This window comes from Fundulus heteroclitus, chromosome 2, assembly GCF_011125445.2.
Source record: "Fundulus heteroclitus isolate FHET01 chromosome 2, MU-UCD_Fhet_4.1, whole genome shotgun sequence".
Classification (NCBI taxonomy): Eukaryota; Metazoa; Chordata; class Actinopteri; order Cyprinodontiformes; family Fundulidae; genus Fundulus; species Fundulus heteroclitus.
In genome coordinates, this window is record NC_046362.1 from 10,297,408 (window position 1) to 10,323,935 (window position 26,528).

At 39.7% G+C, this 26,528-nt stretch overlaps 1 long non-coding RNA gene across 1 annotated transcript; it reads right to left on the bottom strand.

Moving 5' to 3' along the window:
* Positions 1–1,943: 1,943 nt before the first annotated feature.
* On the bottom strand, positions 1,944–25,250 carry LOC118566157. Its single transcript, XR_004932850.1, has 3 exons — positions 25,189–25,250; positions 16,657–16,773; positions 1,944–2,577 (listed from the first exon to the last, which is right to left on the bottom strand). It is a non-coding gene; the product is annotated as an uncharacterized LOC118566157 (long non-coding RNA).
* Positions 25,251–26,528: the final 1,278 nt, after the last annotated feature.

Sequence of the window (26,528 nt, forward strand, 5' to 3'; positions counted from 1 at the left end):
AAATGACTGAAACTACAACAACAACTCATGGTTTGGATATATTTATTTTAGCTTTCTTGGCCATAATAATTTGGTAGAAAACCATTAAATGAACAACAAATGACAATGCGACACAATGCCATTGTTTACCTGACCTTTATGCAGCTAAGTCCAGCCTGGTGCTTGAATTTGATGGAATGAACATTCTTTCTTTAAAGCAGATGTTTTGGCAGTTAGCTGGTATGACGTCTCCAGGTGAGAATAACTATTGCATGACCACAACTATAAAAAAAAAAGCCCTTGAGGGTATGTTGTCCTTTCGGGAGCGTTTCATTTCCCTAAACCCTCAGCGAGCCCTTCAAACTACTTGGCCCGAAAGCACCTATTGAAGACAGCTGTCTGTTACTCCGGCAATGGATGTTCCTGCAGATTTATCCCATTGACAGACAGTGGCGTGTTCAGAGAGGCTACAAAAATGAAAACTGTAGAAAACTCAGAGGGCAATATTTTATGGTACACTCATGTTCCCCTTAAGCCTGCTATATTTTATGACAATGCCATGCTTAACTTGGGATACTAACATCTGAAGAGACCAAAATACATCTGGGTAATGTGCCTGGCTAACTGAGCAAACAATGCGAGAAGCCTTTTTCAAAAACTGTTCAATGTTTTGCCTGGAGACACATGAATAGACTGTAGATTAGAACGTTACGTTGGACTATTTTTTATTCATACTTCTGTTAAATTTCCAGTCTTTACCACCCACTGCCTGTCTCTTTCACTCCTCCTGACACTTCAGTTGACGAACTGTACGATTCAATACATATATGTCCGCTGAATGTTTTGTTGCTGTCCAACAGGAGCAGAATAAATAAAATATATACTACAAAAATCTTGCGACTCCGAGTTCTCATTTAAACTGATGCCAAAAATACCATATATGCACACAAAAATTGAATATATAAAAAGAAAATCTATAAAATCAAACGTGCCACAATGACACAAAAACAGATGAAGCCCCTGAGAAACATTTGACAAAAATAGGCTGCATTCGGATTTGCTGAAATGTAGGACAAGACAATGGCTCAGAACACATAAATAACTAGAAATACAATACTGACTGAAATTAGGATTTCGGTCTTGGTTGACATTACTGTGAAGGAAGCTTACAATATAGCTGAGAAATTCTGGTCCTTGGCTGCTGTGACTTTCTTCTAAAATGTGCAAATGGACACTGAATGGACTCTTGGATGGCTTAGTGGACTCAGACTCAAAATTAACCTTGCAAGTTTTGACAGAGCAGGAAACTGTTCTTTGTGAAATATCCACCTCTGAAGCATCTCACAAGGATTATGGGTAAGTGTACAACATAATTTTGATTGACAGTTTAAATGTCTGAAGTAAAATCAGTCAAACATAACCTCTAATAGCACATTGCCTTGCTATCAGGATCGGTAGACGGCTTGGTCGCCTCAACCCAACATCTGATCAAAGAATGACTTTAGCTCTGGGTCCCATTTGATACTCTATCGGATCAGTCCAATCTATACTTATGTTAATGGGACATTTAAGGTTTTCCATGTCTAGTAAACATCCAGAACCTAAGAGCAATCAGTCAGTTCTGTACACAGAGACATATTACGTAGATTTAAGGTCTTAACTATTTAAACTAAGTTAGAGACCAATAAACCAAAGCAACTTAACTCATGAGCCATTGGCAAAAGAAATCCAAGTAAATCTGAAATGTAATTTACTGTTTATGAAGGACTGGGAAGAGACTGTTAACTGTGTGTACTCTCAGCTTCTCACGTAGGCGGTACTGTCTTCACACCTGCCTCTGCATCCTACGCCTGCGAGCCACACAGCTGCACCAAAGCACTGTCACTCACTCGACACCATGTCCTAACAGCATTTTTGTGACCAAGATAATCATCCTGTGGACTTACATGGTGCTGAATATGCCAACCGGCTACTGATAAACCATTGCATCCTGCAATGGTTTATCCATTAGACCACTCCATCGGGGTAATTCTACTTGAGATCAATCAGCAAAAGAACACATATCTGTTTGCCTTAAAATCACTACTCTGAATTGAAATAGGTAATCTTCCTTTTTCTTTCTCTCTGTGATTTGCTAAAATCTTCTCGCAGCTCCGCAATTTACTTTGCCATCATAAGTTCACTGGGTTGCCTTTAAAATATCATGAAACATGAAAGCTACAAACAAAAATATGTCCCAGTTACCTTGCAGTTATCTAAGAGTGTCAAGGCTCCCATTGACGTTGTAGCGTAGTCACCATCCTACACCGTCTTGATCCGTGGATGTTAGGAAGTCTGCTTCTTCTGGTTGACTCAACCATTGCTAAGTGGGAAAAAAATGACAGGGATGGATTAGTGTTGGCAGGAAAGAAAGCACCAGCTGTTTTCTTGCTGGTACTTTCTTACTGAAATAAAAAAATCTTTCAGCTCCATGGATAACATTTGCCCATCATTTCCTGCACGTCAGATCTGCTGTCAGGAACGAACATGTTCACCTCCCTCTCTGAGAGATCGGCGGCAACTTCTTTTCCCAGACTCTGATGATTCAGCACCGGTTGCCTGTGGGTCATAAGAAGCTGGCTTTGTATTTTATTCATATGTAAGTAAGATTTTCACATTGTCTTTACACTTTAACAGTCCAATTAGAATCTTTATTGACAAATTAAGACTTCTACTCCTGCAACAGTTTAACTTAAATGTACTGTGGAACTTGCCTTGAGACTTGTCACTGATATCTTTAGAATTGGTAATCATACATTTCCCTTCCCTCAGATTTCTTGTCCGTGCACGGTTTCTAGTGCGAGTGCTCTCCATTTGTCTCTTCAGATCAAATGTCCTGGCGACTGCTGTGTTGACCAGTGAGCCTCCTTATAAGGTCTGATCACGGACCACAGCCCTCAGAGAGCCTTACCAGCTCTTTCCCTTTATTTACAAAGACATTTGCTGCTCGGAGGCATGGAAAATTCACCCTATCAGGCTTTCTTCAAAAGCTCTTGGGAGCACTTTTATCATCAAACGCTGCTAATGTAGTGCAAACCATCACTTCAGTCTTTTCTTAATTCTTTATATATTAAAGAAAGCGGATCTCTTGCCATGTCTCACAAATTAAAGGCACTTAAGTGTACCAGCCCCCGTTGCTTTTTCAATGTACATATTTGTAAAAGTACAGTGCCTTGCAAAAGTGTTTACCTTTAAACTTTTTCATTAAGTCCCACATAAAATCAAAATCAAACTTGAATGTACTTTATGGTGATTGTGAGAGACCGACACAAAGTGACACCTAATTATATTGTTATTATACAAAGGGTAATCCTTTTTCTTCTTCCTTTGTTTTTAAATAAAAATCTACAAAGCTTTGCATGCATTTGATTTGAACCCTGTTGAGTCCACCTTTTACATTGGTCTCTACCAGCTTTGCACATCGGGGACCATCTCCTCTTTGCAAAATCACTCAAGCTCAGTCAGACTGGACTTTGACTAGGCCTTTTGAAGCGTGAATATTCTTTACTCTAAACCAGTCTGTCATAGCTCTGGCTGTATGTGTAGGGGGTGTGGTTTTGCTGGAAGGCAACCTTCACTCCAGTGTGAAGTCTGTTGTAGCCAATGGTGGTGGGATGGGGGGGGGGGGGGGGGGAATATGGCCCTCATCAAGAGAAAACGGATATGGCCCTCCTCCCGAGCCCAGCATCACTGATGATTATAGATTCATATTTTGTGGTGGGTTATTTGTTGTTTATCTGATTCAAAGTCAGATCGAATCGCAGCTTTCATGGCTGCTCTGTGTGCTCTCATGTCCATCAAACTTGTCCTGGATCTGCGCCACACGTTTGGCAGAATAAAAGCATTCCCATGGACCTGCAGCTCCTTTATCGTGCAATTTATGTCGAGGGCCGTCAGCCTGCCTTGTTCATTACTCGAGCCGGGCAACGATAAAGAGACGCAGCTCATTTCAGGCTGCGGAGCCATGAGTTGGAGCCTGGTGCTTGTGTGCACACATGTGGAAGAGGTGGCATAACTTGGGCTGAAGTTAGCAGGAAAATCTGAATACTGATCCAGAAGGGGCTGATTGTAAGTTATGGCTAATCACTTGTAAAACAAAAAAAAAAAAAAAAAAAGAAGAAGTGGAGGTTTACTCTAATAGGTATCAGCAGGGTCCTCTGGAGAACAGAGTAGAGGGACTTTCACCTGATGTACAGGTAGACCTAAAAGCTCTGGCTATGATCAAAAACAAAAGGAACCCTCTCCGGCAGCTTCTAGCTGGATTTTCATCAAGATGTGATGAATGATATGGTGCTTGGTTCGGTGAAAACCAAAGCATTTATTCCTGGAGTAGCTAAAAACATTAAAAGGTCATTTAGATCACTACATTACTTTCCACTCCTGCAGCCAGTCCAATTCTCTGCTGACAGAAGAAAGTTTTGTGCAGTAAACTGTTAAAATATAACACATCTATACAGTAAGCTTTAAAGTGAGCCCCCCCTCTTCTCACATTTTCCTTCCTGATTCAAAACATATAGCCCTGGGTTTAATAAAAGTGCTGTAATAAAAAGAAATTAACTATAGCAGTTGATCATAAATTATTTACACAAAATAATTATTTCACCTAGTTATTTCTGAAAATGTTTTGACACCTATCCAGGAGTCTTTGTCCATTATGGCGGCTCGCACCACCAAAAAGTCTGGTTGCCTCCAGTTTAAGCCTGTTTGCTGTCCAGGATGATGTTCTATGTTATATTTTCCTCTCTGGTAAAGAGGTTTTCTGTGGGTTGTTTCAACTTAGTTTGCACTTCTTGTTTTCTATTTGTTGAATCAATAAAAGCAGTTTGTTAGCAGCAAGCAGCATGCATTTCAGTTTTTTTTTTACCCATTACAAACTGGGATTAGTAAATCCTTCATTCTTTGGTGCCGCCATTGGTTGTAGCTTCTAATGGATTTAATTTCTCATTAACATTGACCTGCTTCCCTGTTAATACAAAAGAAAATCATTCCCTCATCGTGATTGAGGCACCACAGTATTTCAACAGGGAGAGGATGATGTACGCTGTTAATTTTTAACCTTCACATATTATTTCAGATAAGAGTCCCAAAGTTTAAGGTCAAGTTTCATCTCATCTGACCAGAGCATCTTCCTCCACATGTGTCTTCCCTACATGGATTGTGGTAAACCCCATTTTTTAAACGATTGAGTTTGACATCCCACACTTCCATGATGACCAGATTTGTGTTATCTATAACTAATGGCTGTCCTCCCAAGAGATTTTCCCACCTGATCTGTGGATCTCAACAGGTTTACCCCGGCCCTCTTGGCTTCCTCTCTGATTACTGCCATCCTTGTCAAGCCTGTCAGATAAGTCTGTTGTTCTTTTTGGAAAAGGGATTTTTTTTTTTTTTAAATAGTTGAATATTTATTTTTCTTCCACTTAACTATTGTATTCTGCCTTGTGTTGCTTTAAAGAGTGATGAAAGGCTTTGAAGTTAGTGGTTGTAAACAAATGTGAAATGATCAAGGGGTATGAAGACTTTTGCAAGGCATCTGGATTTGTTTCAGTATATTGATAATCAGTTAAATTGTGATGTCTGTAATTTTTACAAACATCATAAACATTTGAGATCTCCCAAATTTAAACCTGGGTTTACGACCAACACCAACATTTATTTTGTGAGCTGACCATTTAAAATAGAGGAATTTCCTGCTCTAGAGGGCTGTTAACCTGAATCTCAAAGTTAATCTATGTGGAAAACTGCAGTGTGACTTTTTTTTCCTGCTTAGATTTGGACATCTGAGTGGCTGAGTCAACAAGTAGTTAGAGAGGCCTTTATGCGAACAGTACCAGCATTCACCCCTGCTGTCTCCCCCATGCCCTTTAAAACACCTTTCCCTACATGTGGCAATATGGCATTGCAATATCAAATTCACTTTGAGAAAGTTTGACTTAAATTTGAATCAAAAGGACACAATTTAAGTTGGGGCTGTTTTTCATGACACGTTCCCCTGATTTGTTTTTTCTTTTTCTCAAACTTTTTCCCCACAACCTCTTGACATGCTTTACGACGCATACAAGTGCCGTTTTATTGGTAAACCACTTGTGGAACTTGTAGAAACAGGCTTGTGGGACTGCGCCACAGCGGCGGTTTATTAAACGAGACTTTAGATTTTAATTGGTGCAAGTTCCAGACCAACCCCAGCCAGCCAATTAAAAATAATGTATGGTTTTATGTTATGATACATGCTGGTTCTCTAAACTTACAACACCTTCGTTTAATACTTAGAGTGAACCCGACCAACTTGACTGGATGAAATTGCTGCCATGCTAGCAACAGCAACGCCAGTGGTACAATTATATATATATATATATATATATATATATATATATATATATATATATATATATATATATATATATAGTATCCAAGAAGAACCTTGGAGCAATAGTTTTTTTAGTTTTTGTTTTGGTCGCATAACAACCACTGGCTATTCAGGGCAAGAAACATATAGAAGATCACCTTGAGTGTCACTGAGTAAGAAAAATGGCCGTTTTTAAGCAAGAGAGTCTGGATATTGCTTCCCTGCTGCTGTCACACACTAGGTAAGTTTAGGTAAGGTCAGTTTATTTATATAGCACTTTTAGGTAACAAGATGATTCAAAGTGCTGTACATGAACAGAAAAACATTAATACGTAGAAAAGACAAAGGAATAAGCTAAATAAATCCTTGACTAGGCTTCTTTCATACATTAACAAACATACAGAAATACCTAATTGTTTATATTAAGAAGAAATAAGCTAAGTATATTCTTGGGGATTTCTGATCTAAAGTTATTTTGTCCAACCTTTCCAAAACTACAAATAGAATACCTTCTTTTGTTTCATTGTTTCACCGGAACTAGCTTCATCACTAAAAATTCAAAGCTTCATTATTTTCTATTCATACATTCCTCAAAGCTACAACTTAAGGTCACTGATCTGACCTTTCTAAACCACAGTAAAAATGGGAGAATTGTTTCTATTCAGAATAAAGTTTCACTGGATTGAGCTTCATCACTAAGAATTCTAAGAAAGCTACAGCTTGAGGTCTCTGATCTGACACTATCACATATCTGCCTTGCACTTTACTGTCGTACGTTATCCATAACTTTAAGCTGTTTTAAGGCAGTAGAAGTCGACTATGTTCTTAGCCTCTCTTGAATTAGCCATTAGCTTCAAACTCTATATCTATAATAAATTAAAACTTGTTGTGGTGATTACACAGGTACTACTTAAATGTTGAAGCAAATAGTTCATAACATTGTCTCTTAATCTCATGCTATGCTGTCCTGCATTGAGCAAGATTCACTCAGCTATTGAGTGCGCAACGCTTGCAGTGGCTCCAACGGCATGGCAGGCCAACCTATTTTCTGATTAATTCAGTTAATAATTGCTTAAAATTGCTTGACCACACGGGGCCCTGAAATCTAAGCCAATGATGCTGAAGCAGATATGAAATATGAGATGAGAAAAAAAGGATTCATTAGTTTATCCATATCTAGATAACTTTACATTGTACACCCTTCATCTCAAAACACACTAAACAGAATCGGGTACATTGTAATCTACACAAATCACTCATAAAAATATACACAAAACACCCTTTATTTTTTACAAATTAGATAAATGAGAAAGGTGGTTATAGATACACAACGGGATCATATACAGTAAGATAACTATGATAACAGGTTTATTCAGCATGACTTCTCTTGTCAACAAATAAATGACAAAATGTACTCTGCCTTCTGTGAAATTCAGGGAACAGAATAAATTAAATCACCCAAACGGATAAACTGATCTGCTAAGTTTGACTGTCTATTGTTGGCATATTTTGTCTGTGCTGTGGAGGACTGAGTGCCAAAGTAAAGGTCTCAGACATGCAGGGATGTGGATAATAAAGGAGTGGAGCCAGACGGCGAACAATCAGGTCTGTGTGTCCAAATGCAGATCAGCAGCAGCGACAATCGGTGGATCAATCCTGCGTCATTGCTGTCAGACAGCCTTGACCACCGCTTGCAACATTTTTACTCCACGGTCAGCACAACCTAATAGTTACATGAAGGAATATGCAGTTTTGTCCTAAAACATTGTTACAATACAATGAAGGTTTTGTTGCATTTATACTTGGTTTTATTTCTTCAGAATCTTACATTTTATGTCAAGAATCGAAACACACCTATTAGAAGACCCATACACATTGTGTCCCATTAGGCTGAATCTGGCTGATTTGAGTCTGAGCTTTATGACTGTAAGTTTACAAGCCTATTGTGAAGGTGGCTTGTTAATGTTCATGTGGTGTAGACCTGTAATCGAAAATTCATGCACGTTCCTTTGTCTGTCTGCAAGTAAAACCAGCCAGTTAGCGAGGCAGGCAGTTAGCAAGCAGGACCCTGGGGCTGGTTGGGTAATTGCTGGCAAGTCATGAAGGCCAAATGGAATGTTTATTCTCCCCCCGGGTCAGGAGGCATTATGACAGCGCAGTTCAAAAAATACAGGAAAAGATCTTAAGAGGGTGCACTTTGTTGTTGTTGTTGTTGTCCCTCTTTAAAAGATAATTAGTGTGTCATTGTAACTGTGTAAAAGCCTCTGCTATAAGTTACACGCACACACACCTTTTGGAGGACGGAAATAAATGGCAACGTAAGTGACTTAGTGGCTCAGCCATAAACCATCGAGTCATTGCTAACAACATTCTGTGTGTTCCAGTTTTAAAATAATAGGTTGTAAATTGTGTACCGAGCGATGGCTGCAGGTAAACACTCAGGCTATAAACAGCTTTGTTTGACAGTTCCTCCCATTCTTTATATAAACCTCACAAATCAGGTTGCTAAGTATGATCTTAAAGCATAACTCTCAGCTGTGCAGGCGCTGGCCTAGCCTTGGGCTCTTGACCCATGATTCAGTGGAGTTCAGGGTGTGGTGAACCCTGAGCCTCCGGGGGGGGGGGGGGGCAGACCCTGAACAACTGACTGGGAACCAGGCAGGCGCCTCAAGGGCCTAAAAAAGACATCAGGTCCTGTGTCCCTGTGAGTCAGGACTCTTTGGCAGTTTTAACCACAAGCCCTCTATTGGTGTTTAACACCTCCTAGATGTTTCAAGACCAAATCCATCACTCTGCAAAAGGTTCTGCAAAAGGTACAGAAACTGCCCGACTCAGAGTGTCTTTTTTGACTATTCGGTCAATGTATAGTTTAGATTAAAGTCAACTTTACCATAATGAATTGGAATAAAAGTCTAAGAAAGCCCCCTTTCCAGTGACTGGTGTGTTGTGTTGATTGCAAGACGTTGTCAGAACCATCTTGTTCCCTATATAATGTTGCTATTTTTGGCATTAAAAGGGAAATCATATCCACAGTAGCTTGAAAAAGTGCTTATACTCCTTTTTCACATTTTGTCATCTGACAACCACAAACTGCAATTTACTTTTACTACATTATTTTATCAACCGGCACACAGTAGTTCATAATAATGATGTGAGAGGAAAAGGATACACAGTGTGCAAAATTATTTATACATAAGAAATGTAAAAAGTGTGGTATCATTTCTTATTTAGACCTATTTTTTTCTTGAATTAAAATATAACACAACTAAAGGCCTTTCAAAGTCATTTCATTAATGAACTTAGTGTTCTGGTGTATGCTTAAATCTAAGTATTAATTTGGTTGTTCCGTAAAGGACTTAGAGGTTCATTAGAGAACACATCTTGCCCGTCATGAAGCATGGTGGAAGCAGTGTCATGTTATGGGGATTCTTCATGATGAAGAAGCTGGTCAATGTGATGAGAATCTAGACGGAACAAAATACAGAGGAAGCCTGGATGAAAACTCGTTAGAGGTTACAAAACCCTTGACAAGTTGCAGGTTTACCTATTAGTGATACAACAACTCTTAACATGAAGCCAGAGCAACATGGAAAGGTTTAGTTTGAATTACATTCATGTATTTGACTCGTCCAGTCAAAGTCAAAACTTAAATCCAACAGAGAACAGATTAAAAATGTATTTCAAATCTGACTGAGCTTGAGGTGTTTTGACAAATGGGAAGAAAATCTTTGTCTCAAGACTCTTTACAAAAGTGGTACAGACATACCCCAGAAAACCTGCAGCTGTAACCACAAAACTCGTAGAACCATATGCTCTTTCTCCTTCATTCATCTTCACAATTGTTAACTACTCTGGGTTCTGTCACATACATTTCCAAATAAAATGCATTAAATTTGTAGTCATAACACTGCAAAAACTGAACTAAAAATGAGTAATATTTTCTTAAAATTAGTGTATCTGTCCTTGATTTGAGCAGGTTAATAAGATGATCTGCCAATGGAATAAGACTTTTGCACTTAAAATAGGAACACCTCATCTCCATCGTCTTATTTCAAGTGCATGATGTCAAATTATCTTATTTTAGGGGTCAAAATATTCATTCCATTGGCAGATAATATCGTTTACCTGCTCAAATCTAGGACAAAAACACAAATTTTAAGAACATTTTACTTATTTTTTGATCCGTTTTTGCAGTGAACGAGCAAGCCATTTTTCTTCTTCTAATGAGAATGTTTGGTTTTGTGTATAATACAGAAGTTTAAGACAGAGCATGGATGTGTTGTGTTGTTTGGTTCATGATTCTGATGATTTAAAAAGTTTCTGCCCACATGACTATGGGTGAAGCATCTCTGTCTGCTATCTGTTTACTATCCACATTTGATGCAATTGTGAGTCACTGTTGCCTCTACAAAAAAAAATGTGAAATAAAATAGGGGTTTGGTAATCCCAAAGAAAAATAACTGATAGGATCTTTTTTTTTTCTTATCACATAGGGGAAGCTTTTACTGCTTCTGTAAAAAAAAAAAAAAAAAAAAAGAGCAAATGGTGGATATGTAGTAGTTGTTTGGCCTTTGCTGGGCCACAAGAGAGTACAACTGGGCTTAATTTTTTTTTAAGAATAGTGAGATTATTATGTCACATATCCGCTAAAAACAGACCTCAGATTCATGCAGAGACATTTCCATGACCCAACAGTTAGTCAGTAGTGGCAGCTTCTAGCCACAGACTGGAACAACCTTCTGCTTTTACAATAGAAACTCGTCCACACATCCAGAAATGACACCATCAGCAAGAGGAAAAGGGAACAGGCGGTGTTGTTGTGAAAGGCAGCCGGGCTCAGGGCTGTTTGTACGGAGCAAAATTCTCTGCTTCCCGTCAGCAGAGCGCATCTCTCTGGAATGAGGTCATCAGTGTGAACCGGGGTGGATAGGGGCAACAGGCTTACTTAGAGACACACAGACGCACATTCCTTTGACCTAAAGATATAGACAGATATACGCCTTTTATCGCACCAGCACTAACACGCAAATCATATGATGACTATGCCTAATGACTTTTGCTTGTGATGGGAAACAATGCTTCATTTGTAAAATACAGTGAGTACACTTTCCCTTTTCCTAAGAAGATTAAAAAGATTAAAACCAAAAGTCATAATCAAAAGTCAAAAGTTGAATCATAAAAATCTATATGTTCTTCTTTTTCTTTCTTTTTTTTTGGGGGGGGGGGGGGCATACTGACCTTGACCTGACCTGTTTTTATTCTTAGTGAATTAAACCAAAGAAATTAAGTACAGTGATTTCTACATGTAAGGTTTTCAAAAGGTGGCAAAACAGTTAATCTATGGTAAACAAGAGGACAGAGTAAAGACACAATATATTTAGGCCAGGAAAACCTGCAATGGTAAAGGAGATACATTGAAATCACTTTTGACATATTCATAGAGAGCAAAAACAGCAGGGTAGAAATGAGCATGTCAGGTGCACAGATTTGTGCACAGTTCCTCTTTACCCTCTTCACACCAGACGGCTCTGCTATATAACCCACAAATGGTTATGAAGTTAGGGGATGCCACTAACATGGAGGGTCTCATATCCAATAAAGATGAGATCCACTACAGAGAGGAGCTCAGCAATCCGACAAAGTGGTACTCCAGGAATACCCTCATCCTGATCGCCAGCCAGACCAAGAAGGTCATGGTGGACTACAGGATGTCCAGGAAGACTGAACACACTCCCTTCTACAAATACGGGGAGGTGGTGGAGCGTGTGGACAGTATAATGTTCCTGAGCATTTACATTTCCTCTTACCTCTCATGCACTGGTGAAGAAGGCCTAACAGTGGTCCGTTGTTCTCAGGAAACTGAAAGAAACTGGACTTTCCACTAAGCTGCTAATAAACTTTTATAGAGCTACAATCAAAAGCATTTTGTGTCTCAGCATCATACTGTGGTATGGGAGCTGCACGAAACAGGAGTGGAAGGATTTAGCATGGCCGGTGAAGTCAGCACAAGGGGGTTGTGGGAGGCTGTATACATGATCTAGACATGCTACACGTGTCCAGAAAAGGGCCAGAGGCATTGCAATAGATCCCACCCACCCTAGGCAATGCCCTGTTATTTCCACTTCCATCAGGTAAATGATCAGGAACATTAAATCAAAACCTAATAGACTTAAAAGCACCATCTTTCCCAAAGCTGTGAGGGCTATCGCCCCCTACCGAGAATCAAATAAACCACCTGCCCAGTTCATGGTCCATTACATTTTTACAAACATGCTACTGGCTCCACAGGTTCTTGATTAGATTCACAAGTATTTACTGTTTCTCACACACTAATGTGTATTTGCACACTTTTGTTTTTCAAGGAGTGTTTGTTTGGACATCCATGCAAATCGCACAGTTCTTTTAAGATTTTAATTTTTGCTAATGACAATTTGCACACTATTAACTTCTTCAGGAATGTCTGTCTAATGCTTTCATGCAATTGCACAGTTTTACATGATCCAGTAAACGGACTGCCACCTGTCTTTTGACCTGAACATCAATAAACTTGAATATTAACATTTTTTGATTAATGCCTGTTTGCATACTTTTTAAGGCAAAGCAAGGCTAATTTGTTTGTATAGCACATTTCAGTATAAAGACAATGCAAAGTGCTTTACATGATTAAAATATAGGAAAATAAAAACAGAATAAAAGCAAGTTGGAATAAAATGTAGAAACAAAATGACTTCTCATGGAAAGTTTTCTCTAATTGCACAGTAATTTAAATCTTCTGTAAAGTGGCTGCTCTGTATTTTTTGGACCGAACTTTTAAATCTTATCAGATGCTCAGGACTATTTGCATGCTCTTTAGCATCTCATGAAGTGATATCAGTGCATTCAACTTGAACATTATGTGTTGTTTTTGTCTGCGTGTTATGTGTGAATATGGTGTCTCACCAAAATGGTGCTATCATTACATGAAGACAATAAAGACTCTTAAGGGGAAATAAAGAGACTTTCTGACAGTATAAGGCTTGATGCCAGAAAGCTTTTTACAAAATCAGTTAAATGAGTTAATTTCAGCAAAAACCTGCAAATTTAGTCTTCAGATTAATCCCAAGCATGTTTGTAGCAATCTCTCTTGCTTCAGGACAAATGTTTATCTTTTACTCCATGGGTTTTTGTTACAGTAAGTTTTCAATGAAGGTAAGAACGGCCTTTGATAATGTACTACATTGATGCAGGAAACGCTGCATGGCCGACTGCTCTAGGGAGGGCCCTGCTTGCCAAGCTGCCAGAGATGTGCTTAGAAAAGGGACGCTGGGCAGCAGAGCGGGTCCTGGTTTATCTGCAGGAAACTACACCGCTGATTTTTTTTCCTCCAATTGTTTGCAGAATAATAAGGTGGATAATTTACAGATGCACATACACAAGCAGCTTGTACACCTACAAGTACACCTATGGTAAGGACAAAATCCACCTCAGCGCTCTAGTGGTGCAGACAGCTAACATCTATCCAGTCAGACAATGAATTACAGCACATCAGCATGTTACTGTGGGGACTGAATTCAAACTAGTGGGCAGACACTGATGACCAAGAAGTCAGAGTATCTTCTTATGCAAGTCATCCTTGTGTCTCGCTACATGCACGTGGAATTGACACTACTGTGAGGGATTGCTGCAAAGTCAACGACGTTGCAGGCGACTGCCCACTTGGGCTACACGCTCTTTCAGGAGGAGTGAATGCCTCAAGTCAATGACTCGATGCCATCTGCTGGGTTTCCTCAGAAAACCTTTCCACCACTCTGTTTGTATGATTTGATTGAACTGACTTTGTAAATTGCCCTGAGATGACGCGTGTTGTGAACTGGAGCCGTATAAATAAATTTTAACTGAGCTGAAGGTGTTCAGTCAAGTCTTATTCAGACAACAGGGCGATGAAACGACACAACACGTCCGGCTCAGGTGTCTGCGGCACCGCTGGCCTGACTCAGAATATCACACGGCGTGCAAACCGTTTCCTGCCGGCTGCTGGATCCCATCAAACAGCAGTTCGCGTCAACGCATAATGACAGCTATTCTTTATTCTTGAATGAAATCACAACATGTGCATGAGCTAGATTCAAAATCGTAATTGATTATTGACTAAGTTGTAAAAAAAAAAAAAAAAAAAAAAAAAAAAGAGAGAAACTTGCGGCATTTTAATGATACAAAAAACTAAATTGGCATGTTCTGTTGGAAATCTTCCAGTCAGCCTGCACTTGGATGGGGAATGTGGGTTCACTTCCTTACCTTCTGTATCTATCTGTAATTACAGGCCTTTATATTTCCTGAGTTAAAGGGCTCATCTGCAGAAGAAAAAAAAAAATCTGCTCATTCATTTATATTCAGCAATGCATTTCCGGCAATAGCTGAGAAAAATGGACTGTTGATTTCCCCAATAAATGATGGCATAGAAAATGGGTTTATCAAAGCTTCACCTACAGTTCGCCTGCTTTTCCAGAGTGCCAGAACCATTTAGTCCTGAGGGAGTAAAGCCCCATATCTTCAGGGCTGTGCTGCATGACTGAAAAAAATGTTGGGTATCAAATGAACTGGCACAGCCCAGGTGATGTGTGTAAAAAGTAAATCCTAGCACTTTTTTTTGCTGGAATGCAGTCTTAAGAAAACATTTTTTGCGCACCTAGCAAAGGTGGGGGGGGGGAATGAAAACAACATGGAATGAATGCAGGGCCTCAGAGCGCCCTGTCCAGCATGTGCTGACGAGAGCCAGAGACCGAGCCCTAATCCACAGCCCTGAACACAGAATTCTGCACAAGATGAGAAAAAGTGTGCGCTCAGGCACAAACGCCACAGAGAGAGCTGCTGATGTTGGCAGTAACTCCTAAAGTTCTCTGTATCCAGTGAGGTAAAGTAACCCGTTAAACCATAATTGCTTCGCATTTCATGGAACAACGATTTTACTTGAGTCAGTCATTAGATGCTGTTGTAGGGTTTATAAAGCTTTATTCTTCTTTGCTGCTATTTTCAGATAAGAAGAAATTACTTATTTTTTTCCTTAAGTTTACTACAGTAGAACTTTGTGTTTGTGTGTTCTTATAACTTTTTTTCTTACGTCCTTTTTTTTTTGCCTCGTGTATTCATACACTGTGATCTTCTTTCACATTACTCCCACAAACCTTGGTTTATTTTATTGGAGATTTTATTTGATAGACCAACGAACAGTACTGCACAGTTGTAAAGTGGAAGAAACTTTTTACCTGATTTTGAAAATTGAAAAAAATGAAAAATCTGGAGGGTGCATTTGCATTTAGCTCGCTAAAATCAACTTCTGAACTATTCCACTAGCTGTATAGGGGCGTTGTCATGCCAGAAGATGAACATTTGCTAACAGGATAGCTCGCTGATTTGCTAAGGAAAAGCATCCTCACAGAATATTACTGCCCCAGCTATGTTTCACCATGTGGATCATGATGTGCTATGTTCTTTTCCAAAAGTTTTTTTTTTTGTTTGTTTTTTGTTTTTATGTAGGTCAAGAAATGCAATTCTAATCCCACCTGACCAGAGCACCTTCTTCCACAAATTTGCTATGTCCATAATAAGGTTTGTCGCAAACTGCAAGACTTTCTCTCCGCAATGGCTTTCGTTTGCTAAACTTTTAGAAAGGCCAGATTTGAGGAGTGCACAAGTCATTGGTTTCATTTCAACTGATTCTTTCTCCCAATGTGGGATATTTGCAACTTCATCAACAATACCATGATTAAATCTGGCCTTGCCCATCATGTTTTAGTAGGTTTACAGTTCTGTTCTTCTGTTTGGTGCATCTTTGCTCTTTGTGATGCTATTTATTCATTAATGCTCTCCAGAATTCCTGTACAGAACAGCCGTACTCTGTTGAATACCTCTAATGGCAGTTTGTTCCAATGGAGGTTATTTAGGGGTATCAGAGTAAAGTATGAATACAATGAATACCACTTTTAGAGAATTTTAAAAATCATTAATGCCATTTTTTTCTTCTACTTCACAATTATGCACAACATTGTGATGGTCTATCAGATATAATTCGAAGATAGAGAGGTAAATATACTCTAAGTTTTATCTAAGGGTCAGCTGGGCCAATTAAAAAGAGGAATTGAGTCCATTTGTTACGTTACAAAATAACATTAAGAGATGTGAAAATATACGACTTAACCACATCAGCTTTTGGAGAAGGTAAAAAGTTCACCAAAAAAAGAGTTCTAACTAAGAGTAATGAACAACTAGACAAACACAATGAGGACAACATCTGGGAGCACAAGGTGAGGAATTACCTTCAGGGATTAGGGAACTGCAAGGGAAAGAATTCATCTTGCAAAATCTCACATCCATGATTTTGCTTGAATGGGAATTATGTAGCTGTTCTGTTTCTGAACCGCCCACATTGGTACCTGCAAAGGGAATACGGAAAGCAAATTTCTGTCATTGATGAGATTTTCCTTAACATAAAAACCCTTGATGCAAAATGTATTTCCAAGTCCAACTACACGTGACAAATAAAAATAGTAGTCATAAATCAAAACAAGTCATGTGACACATGGTAGTCATGTCCAAAAAATCTGTTATATGAAACAGAAACACCCTATTAAATCTATCATAATAAATATAGTTTAACACTACAACACAAGGCTTATACAAAAAAATAATAAAATACCCATTCTCAAACATACAGTAGCCAACAGTTTATTTACGTAATTTACTGTTAATGTTTCAAACGTTTTGAGCAAAAACTACTTTATCCTGACCATCCTGCCAGGTAAACGCTGGCATTAGTGGATAGGTGAATACTCTTTGAGATGTCTCATAGGAACTGAACAATGTGTTTAAGCCTCTTGAACATCTGCTGGCAGTTTGGAGGTTTGGAAACGGTTCAAGGAAGGTAATGATCGGATGATGACACACAAGGAACTGCAATATCCTTTGTTTCTCTTAAGATGAAGTCATGAAATCACTCCCTTTTCTTTTCTACCCTCCTACAATGTTATGGTCCTCTGGAACCAGACGACTCCACATTTGTTACAAACTTTTGATCAAATGCCCAGACTCGGAGCAAACTGACATATAGAATGCTACAGTCTTAGTCACGTACCTACTTAATGAGCCTCCGCGGTCTTTGTGGACTTTTTAAAGTACATTTTACTTGCTAATAGCAGTTTGGCTGTCTGGGAAAAGCTTTATTGCTATGGTGTGTGACTGGCCAAGACCCTGCAGGACCACAGGCCATAAAGCATCCTCCCTATTCATCAGGAAAAAGCTGTCTTGTGGTATGAGTGGGATCTGTGGCTATACCCTCTCCTCCTCCCTCCAATACCGTGTGCATATTTGTGATGCAGATGAAAAAATGTTTGGTATGCAGGTTATGAGGACTTGAGGATGTATGTACCAGAGGTGATTGATTTTAACTTTATATTTGCAGTCAAAGCAGGCACATCGGTTTGGCTTTCAGTGCATTGAAAAATACTCATGCCCCTTTACTTTTCAACAAATGTCCATGTATTTTATTGGGAATCTTTGTGATAGACCAACACAAAATAGGGCTTAAATGTCAAGTGGATGCAATATGATACATACTTTTGTTCTTGCAAATAAAAATCATGTAGTATGCGCAGTATTTGTATTGAACTCCCTGAGTCACTACTTAGTATTTCCACATTTTACTAAAATTACAGCTGCAAGTCTTTTGGGCTTTGTTTGTACAAGCTTTGCACATCTAGGGGCTGCACCTTTGGCTCACTCCCTAAAGCACAGTCAGACTGGATGGAAAGTGTCTGTAAACGGATTCTCGGTTAGATTTAGGCCTGAACCTTGGCTGGACTATTGCAACACATGCGTACGCTCTGACCGAAAGCTTATCACAATACCTGTGTTGTATGTTTGGGGATATATTTCTACTGGAAAGTGAACCTCGGTCACAGTTCAAAGCTGTTATCGTTTCTCTGAACGGCTTCCCTGTACATTCCCACAGCATGATGCCGCCACTATTTGGTCCAATCTGACCAGGCCTTTTAGCTGCTTCAGTGTGTAAAGCTCCCGTTAACCATCCTATCAGTGTTGGCCGACAACCTTGTGTTTGTCGGTTTTCAAACACTGGGAGATTATAAATGATATAACAACATCCTTTACGCATCTCCTGGAGTGTTCCTTATTCTTCATAATGCTGGTTGTTCGTTAATGTTCACTAACAAACTTTTGAAGCCTTTCACAGAACGGTTTTAATAGTGAGAAGACATTACACGCAGTTGGCAATCGTAAGGTATTCCTGAAGCTAATAGGCTTTATTTAGGGGCATCGGTTTGAAGGAAACTAATTGCAAATACATAGCCCACTTTTTTGTGGAAATATTTAAAAAAACATGCAAAATTGTACCTTCCACTTCCATGAACTGCTTTGCGTTGATCTGCCACAAAAATCCCCATTAGGCGCATAGAAGTTTGCGCTTGCAATATGACAACATGGGAAAAAGTTCAACAAGCACCTGTATATATTTTTTTTTTTTGCCGGGCACGGTGAGCACAATGGGCTCGACTTTCCCTCGTCTTCCCAAAGTGAAGCAGCAGTTGTGTGAGCGTTCGAGTAAGCAGACTGACTCCATTTCAGTCACTGAGCAGCTCATTAAAGCCCTCTCTCACTTGGATGCACAGGGAATTCCTCTCTTCTCAGTTGTGTTGTGACCTAAATAGAAGACCACACCTTTGAAAATGGAAACTTGAGCTTCACGGAGTGCATGTAGGAAAGAATAATCCTCAAAGTGAAACCATATGACGGGATCCGTTGCTGTGTTTTTTAGCTGCAGTATGGCCACTGGGAGGGGGGGGGGCGGAGGTGTTGGGCGAACCCATACCTATTCTCAGCGCACAGTCTGGTGAAGGTTTACTATGGGCTCGCACGTTTAGTCCATCGGAGCGTGGGTTATTTCTCTTTTTGCAGCTATAAATACTGTACCCTGAAACCTCACTGGGAGGAGAGAGTGGATTCAGGCAGACGCTTACCCGGCTAGAGGTTTCTGTGTTTACATAGTTTACAAATGCATTGAAAGATCTCTGTCAAACAGCATTGAGGGGGTAAAGCCACCGTGTAAGTTCAGCTATTGCACAAGCACAGACGGTCTGTACTGCATGGTCCTTTGGCAAATCAAAATAGCTGCTCCATAGTGTGCAAAGGCATGTCAGTGTTCAGCTATCTGTGAGAAGAATATGCTGGTGGTGTAGTAGGATTATTATAAAACATGCCACCAAGGGCGGAGATTCATTTACAAGTGTATTTTATTTTACAATAAAAGCAAAGACAAGGCAAAAGAGAATTTATTAAACTAAGATGAAACGAAACAAAATGTGTTGATTATGTTATGCATGACAAGATTAAAAAAACTAAATCTGCTATAATGACTACACAGTATGAAAAAGATGATGATCTGTAGAAGAAACTAAAATTGCAGCAGTATGAGAGTGTTGCTGAACAAAAAGCAGATTTCCCTATGATCTGTGGAAAAACAAAGAGCATGGGTCAGGTTGTAAAGTCCTGTTTTTGCCTGGAAGCACCCTGTCATAAGGAAATGATGCTTAAGTAAGCTGTGTTAATGTCTTGCTCATGTTTCATGAAATGTAAAATAAAGTAATTTATTACTTTGTTAGATATAATGTTTTGTTATTTCGCTCTGCAAAAGAAATGCTAGATCATCCTCCATGCAAGCAAAGGAAATTATCCAATCCAGTCCAGATGCACGCACAGTTTAAATATATGCAACGTCTTTCCAAAACTGAGGGTGTGAGCAACCTATGTGTTCCAGTTTGATAATCTGGCTCTGAGGGGAATAAAACCCAAGATCACACTAACAAAAAAACATCACATAACAGAAGGAAAATGGAGGGAGAAACAGGAAGATGACCTAAAACATAAAACGCAGAATCTGCAATACAAAACCCCACGGACCATGGCCACCCACTGAAACAAAAAGACAATCTTGGCTCCAGTCTATCCAGTAAAATCCGTCTCTCGTTATTGCACTCATGCATCAGTGCATTAGGACATATCTGTGTCTGTATGTTAGTGTGGCAGTTTCTGTTTCGCAGTTCTTTTGCCATAACTCATCGGTGACATTCAATTTGTCAGTGTAATATATAGAGTCGTCCAATAATGTCTGGCTGCAGATGCTGCACAGTCCCCAAATGGGAATTGTCTGTTCTCCCTGCTTAAATAAAACACAATCCGGTATCAGTGTTCATTGCACTCATATCTTCTTGGATATATCTGCAGAATCTCACTATTATATGTGTGTGTGTGTGTGTGTGTATATATATATATATATATATATATATATATATATATATATATACTGTATATATAGCCTCTCTCTTGGCTCTGTTTGAAAGTAAACATTTCTCTGACTAAGAAGGAAACCTTAGGTAGCCACTTTGTCATCTTTTTATCAAAGGTTTCCTCTCTATATCATGCTCCTTTATGTAGTTCTAACTGTTTCTGTTTCAACTATTGTATATAATGTTTATCTTACACTAAATGTGTATTTGCATCTCATACTAAATAATTTTTCAGTTGCTGAAAAAGCAAGCAACGCAAAGGCCTTACTCCACACATCAATCTGTAAGGTCAATTAAATGTCTCGTAAACACATTTGCTCCAATTTCTAGAAACACGCATCTGCATTGTGTGAATTATCAGTTCTATGACGACCAAAATAATAAGTGGGGACATGTGCCTCCATGTTTTTATTCCAGTATGTACACTGCATTATTTAGTCTCTGACAGCATAAATGTCATTGCTATCCGCTTTCTTAGCGAGCAAACCATTCATCCAAGGTTCAGAGAGAAGGACCTGAATGGAAGAACACATCCGAAGCTGCAGAACTTCTTTAAACCCAAATCATCGGTCGGCATCAGAGGTCAGAGCAGAATGAGCTGATTGGTTTGAGTTGATAGAAATGCTGACCAAAGCTCAAAACGACCAATCTTTGCAAGCAAGGCGTGGGGATTCCCATATCTGAAGGTACAAGTCAGGCCTTGAATCAGAAGAGCACACAGGTTACCCCTCCTATCAGCTAAGTCAAACAAGCTAAGGGTACATGGCTCACTAACCCAAATGCACAATAACACATTGTTATGCCCCCTCCCCTGGTATGAAGGGATGGATGTGAAACTACTGGATGAATTAGGCTGGTTTATTCAGGAAAGGTTTCCGTTTGAGCTAGGCTTAAACTGTGCATAAGCTTTTCAAACTTACCCTGAAAGGCAACGTATTTAGTTTAAGTTGCAGTAATGTGTAATGTGATCCCCATGGCTGCAGTTTTGGACAATGTGTGACTCGGTTAGATAATTTTGACAGAACAGGCTTGCAGAAAATGTAGAACTGATTGAACTGGGTGCTTGTTGTAACTACGACCATATCAAGGTATTGCAAAAAAAGAAAGAGAAATGATCCAATTTAGATTTGAAGAAGAAATCAAAAGTCAGTTTGTTTCAGCAGCAGGGCTGTCAAGCAAGGCAAAGATAGATGCTCCGGTCTTCTTCTGCTTTAACATTAAAATTCCCATCTGTTCAGGCTGCGTTTCTTGGGACTTGTGGAGTGGGGCAAGGGTTTGGATCATTCTGAGTTGTTTCAGCTGTGGTCTGTGTTCAACCCAATGGACGCAAAGCCTCAGAACAGTGAGCCAGCATAAATCTTTACAGAGTGTCAGAATGTGTTATGTTTCCGATTTCACTTTATGACACTGTGCGCTTGGTATGCTTTGTGTTTCTCAGAGAGCTCAGACATTTATCTGAAAGGAGATTTGTGGAAGAAAGGGACTTTTACAGAAATAGAGCGAGGATAATTGTACACCTTATTATGTTTTGCCATATTTTGCTTCTAATGTTACAGAATATATTAGAATAATCCCACAATATGTGTGTGTGATTTGGTTTATATCTTAGAGTAATCAGTATTGTTCCTTTTTTTTTACACCCTGATGCTTGTGGTCTCATTAACAGCTGTTTATATAAGAGACTACGGCACAGTCAGCTCACGCACAATCATCTATTGTGTATTTTTACTGCTGTATGCTTTTGTTCTCACTGACTCATCTACACAGACGCTATTTTTTTTCCTCAGCCAATAATAATATAGCTGACAGCTCCTGGTTTGGTACTGGAGCGAGTCGCAGCTCTGCCCACAGCGTGAGAGAGAGAGAGAGAGAGAGAGAGCGGTGAACAAACAAAGTCTACAAAGTGACTCAACTTTGGTTCATGACACCGCTTCAGCCGGCTCATCTGCGCTCGTCTCATCCGCAGTGACATCTGTCTGGCACTTTTCTGCGCTACCAGCGTAATGACAGAGTGCTGCAAAGACTTTTTTATTATTATTATTTATTTATTTTTCCCCGACGCCAAACTGTAATGTTATCCAGAGCTTTTTCTTCCCAGGGGGGGGGAGGGTCCATCAATCGAAGTTGGAGAGTCGATTTTATGGAAAGTTCAGAATGTGTTATATCCCAAAGTCCACCAGTAACCGTTTATGTGTCAGTTTTTATTTTTTTTATTTTAAAGTTTTCTTGACAAGACCAGCTGGCCTATTCCTTCGGCAGGTGGTCTTAAAACTGGGAGCTTGAAAGTTTGTGAAAATCTTGAGGAATAGCAAATGTTTTGTGAAATTATAACACAAAGCAACAGATATGATTTGTTTATTAGAAAATACAGAAACTAGAAAAATATCCTGATAAAGTTTTTATTTATTTTGTAGATTTGAGGTTCAGGGGCAGTTAAAGTGTTTTTAACTTGGGTGACAAAAACTCTGTATTACTCTTCAGCATTTATTTTACTTTTTTCAAGAAAGCATGCAGTGGTATAGAGAAATCTTGAAGAGTTCTCTTAATAGAGAGGGCCAAGTGACTTAAACTTAAGAGGCAGTGATGACAGCCGACAAGATTTATGGCAATCCCTGAATGACCTTCTGCCCAGCGAGCTACACAAAGACGTCTGCAAACAAAATTACATATTCAACTGGACTAAATGTTTTCCTTTATCAACAGATCTGGAGTTTTTTGATGAGATTGGTAACATATTTGCAATTATATGAAAGTTATTTATTTATTTTACTTTATTTGATGTTTACCACCATCTTTACAATGAGACTTCCGATTATCTCTATTTCACCAGTACCTACGCAACCAAATCTTTTTATAATTACTAATGTTTTTTTCCCACTATTTATGCTTATTCTATGGCTGTGTCTGGTTCTGAATTTTAATGTTGTTTTAAAGGTGGTCTAGCATCTTCCTCACCTGCTCTCTGTTACATGGTCGTTTACTGATATTTATTTCACAGTTTTGTGTTTGATACACAATTCTATTTAGTCCTGGGTCATAGTTTTGATGTATTTACTATGTAGCTGCACTGTAGGAAGTCAGAAAAATAAAAGCCATTGTATGACAAAGGTGAGTCTAAACTTTTGACTGACAAATGCATATATGCATAATATGATCAAAAAAGATCTTCATGATGACTAAGCTAAAAACATTTAGCAATTTTACCTAAACAATGCCATTACATAATTTCCTACAATAAGTTGAACTGACCTTACTTTAAGTTAGCTGATGGTACAATGTGTTGATATCCACCAGCAATTCTCCAACTTGCTTACCTGTTGACAGTTAATGTGTTATTTTTGTTTGTTTTAGGTACAAAGATGAAATGATGAAGATGGAGCTGCAGATGGCATCCGCATGAGAGCCAAAGGAGAATCTGGGAGAGCCACCTGCCAGGTTCTATGATTGTGAGCTGGCTCGGTTGTGCAGCAAAAAAGCATCCCCAAAGCATTAAACGTCCTCATTCCCACCTCTGTGCTTCATGGGGATGTCATCCAAGAGTGCTGTATTTGGTTTATGCCAAATATGTCTTCTATGGCTCAAACATTTCGATTGTAGCATCGCCTGTCAAAAGATAATTTTGCCTGCAAGCAATATGCTCGCGGTATTTGTGTGTTCAGAAACATACGACAATCCATCTTGTAGCGCTCCCGTCTCAACCACTCGGTCCAAACCAAAACGGGTCGGGCCAGGATAATGCTTTAAGGTGGAACATACAGCTATAAATCCACAAATCTCAGACAGCTCTTTTGATCTTCCCATGGTGTGCACTCCCATTTCAGTCCATAAGGCACTCATCAAACTAAAATATCTGAGCTTTAAACTGGATAACCCCCCCCCCCCCCCCCCCCCCACAAACAAATTCTAATCATTAGCGCCAGATCTGATTCGCCTGAATGTGATCTGAGCCATTTTTACTGAGAATAAACACACCAGCAGTTGACTGATGCCGGTTGCAATACGTTGATCACTGCTTCAGGAGGGAGCATGTCTGCTGAGAGGACAAACTTTCTACAAAAGCCAACCAGAGCTATGGGGATGTGCTTCTGAGGTGTCAACACCACAAGTGAATCCTTTCACCTCGCACTCAGTCATTTAGCCCATTGTTCGTGAGCAAATATTGAGTGTTGCAGCTTTAAAGGCCACAGCTTGAGTTTGCGAAAGAGATTAGGTAAAGTGCCTCTTTGTGAAAACGCAAGCAAAGTGCTTCTTTATTTAACTCAAGTGGTTAAGTTTACTGAGGATTATGGCAACTAAAAACAGGGTTTCCCTTTAAGCCAGTTACAAAAAGTGATACTTTTACATTTAAAGCTTAAAATGAGGATTAAACATCAGGTATGTTTCCATTACATATATTCAGAGATGTCTGATCAAACATTCAACTCAGCTGCAGTTTTAATCTAACACTAAAATTTTAACCTGTGATCCTGAAAGACGAAGTAAAAAACTTACACAGGCATCCTCAGTCCTGCCTATCTTGTTCCCATATTTGTCTCCTTTACAGGCATTATTTTAAATCCCGTCCCATTATGTCGGTGACAGACTATGCGTGTAGCGACAAACATAGCTCCCGCACTCTGACCGTCACCTCATTGACCCGAAAGCGTTTAGCCGGGGGTGGCCCCGAGAGCCTTTGCTCCACGTCTGAGCGAATGTGTACGTGATCCACAGCTGTGCTGCTCGAATGCCACACGCCTGACTCAAGACCAGGAGAACGCGGGCGATGACACTCTCTTTGGCCCTGGGCTGTCGGTCGCCCAGGTGCTCGGATCACACTACTCGTCGCTGATTGTACGGCAGACAGTGAATAAGTGAGACGGATAAGCACTTGAACCGGAGGAAGAAAGCAGTTGACAGCGACGTATGCCTCAAGGTTAAGCTGCACCACCTGAGTGGCAAGAGGCTTTGTTTTTTTCAAGACAGCTCCTTGAACTCTGCTAAAATTGATCTGCAAGTGGCTGTGGAGTTGAACAACAAGGAGTGTCGGTTAATCGTGGTGGTTTATCCCGCAGTTCTGCAGGCTGCTAGACTCCAGAGTCTAAAAATAAATAAAGGGTGTAGATGATGTAGGGCAGGATTTGGAGAATAACTGTGTGACTGCCCTCGGTAGTGTAGGTCTGGCATAGTTACTGCAAAATGAAACACAGGTTTGAACCTATTTTCTGAAAAATGTGAAAAGAAATCAGACAATTCATGTGAGAAATAAAGATAGAGATTTTTGTTTTTGTTTGTAAAGGCCATATAAACCAACACAGAACCAAGCTGTGACTCTGGTGAACACTTTACAGTCAGGGTAGCCAGCTACTCTGCTGAGGAAAAAAAAAAAAAAAACCTAAATTCCCAAATTATGAGACAGTCAAACGATGACTCTGGATTCACCGGTGAATCCAGAGTCATCGAGTTGAAATCGAGTTGAAATCCAGGAAGCTGTAAAAAGCGTGCCCAATAAAAAGGCTCCGGGTCCAGGTGGATTTCCAGCAGAATTTTATAAAGAGTTCTGGAATATTCCGGCACCAACGTCCCACAGAATGTTGTAGGAAAAATGGCAGATTCCCGGCAAATACGAATTTTGCTACCATTCGTCTCCTGCTTAAGCCGGGCAAAGATCCTGTCTTCCCTACCAGCTATCGTCCCATATCCCTTATTAACGTAGATATTAAAATAATCTGTAAAGCTCTCGCAAAACGATAAGATAAAGTCACTCCTCTGATAAAACACCCAGGGGCCCAGGCCCTGCAGAGCAGCAGCCAGGAGTGAGCCTGTGTACACCTGGGCACCCAGCCCCGGACGCT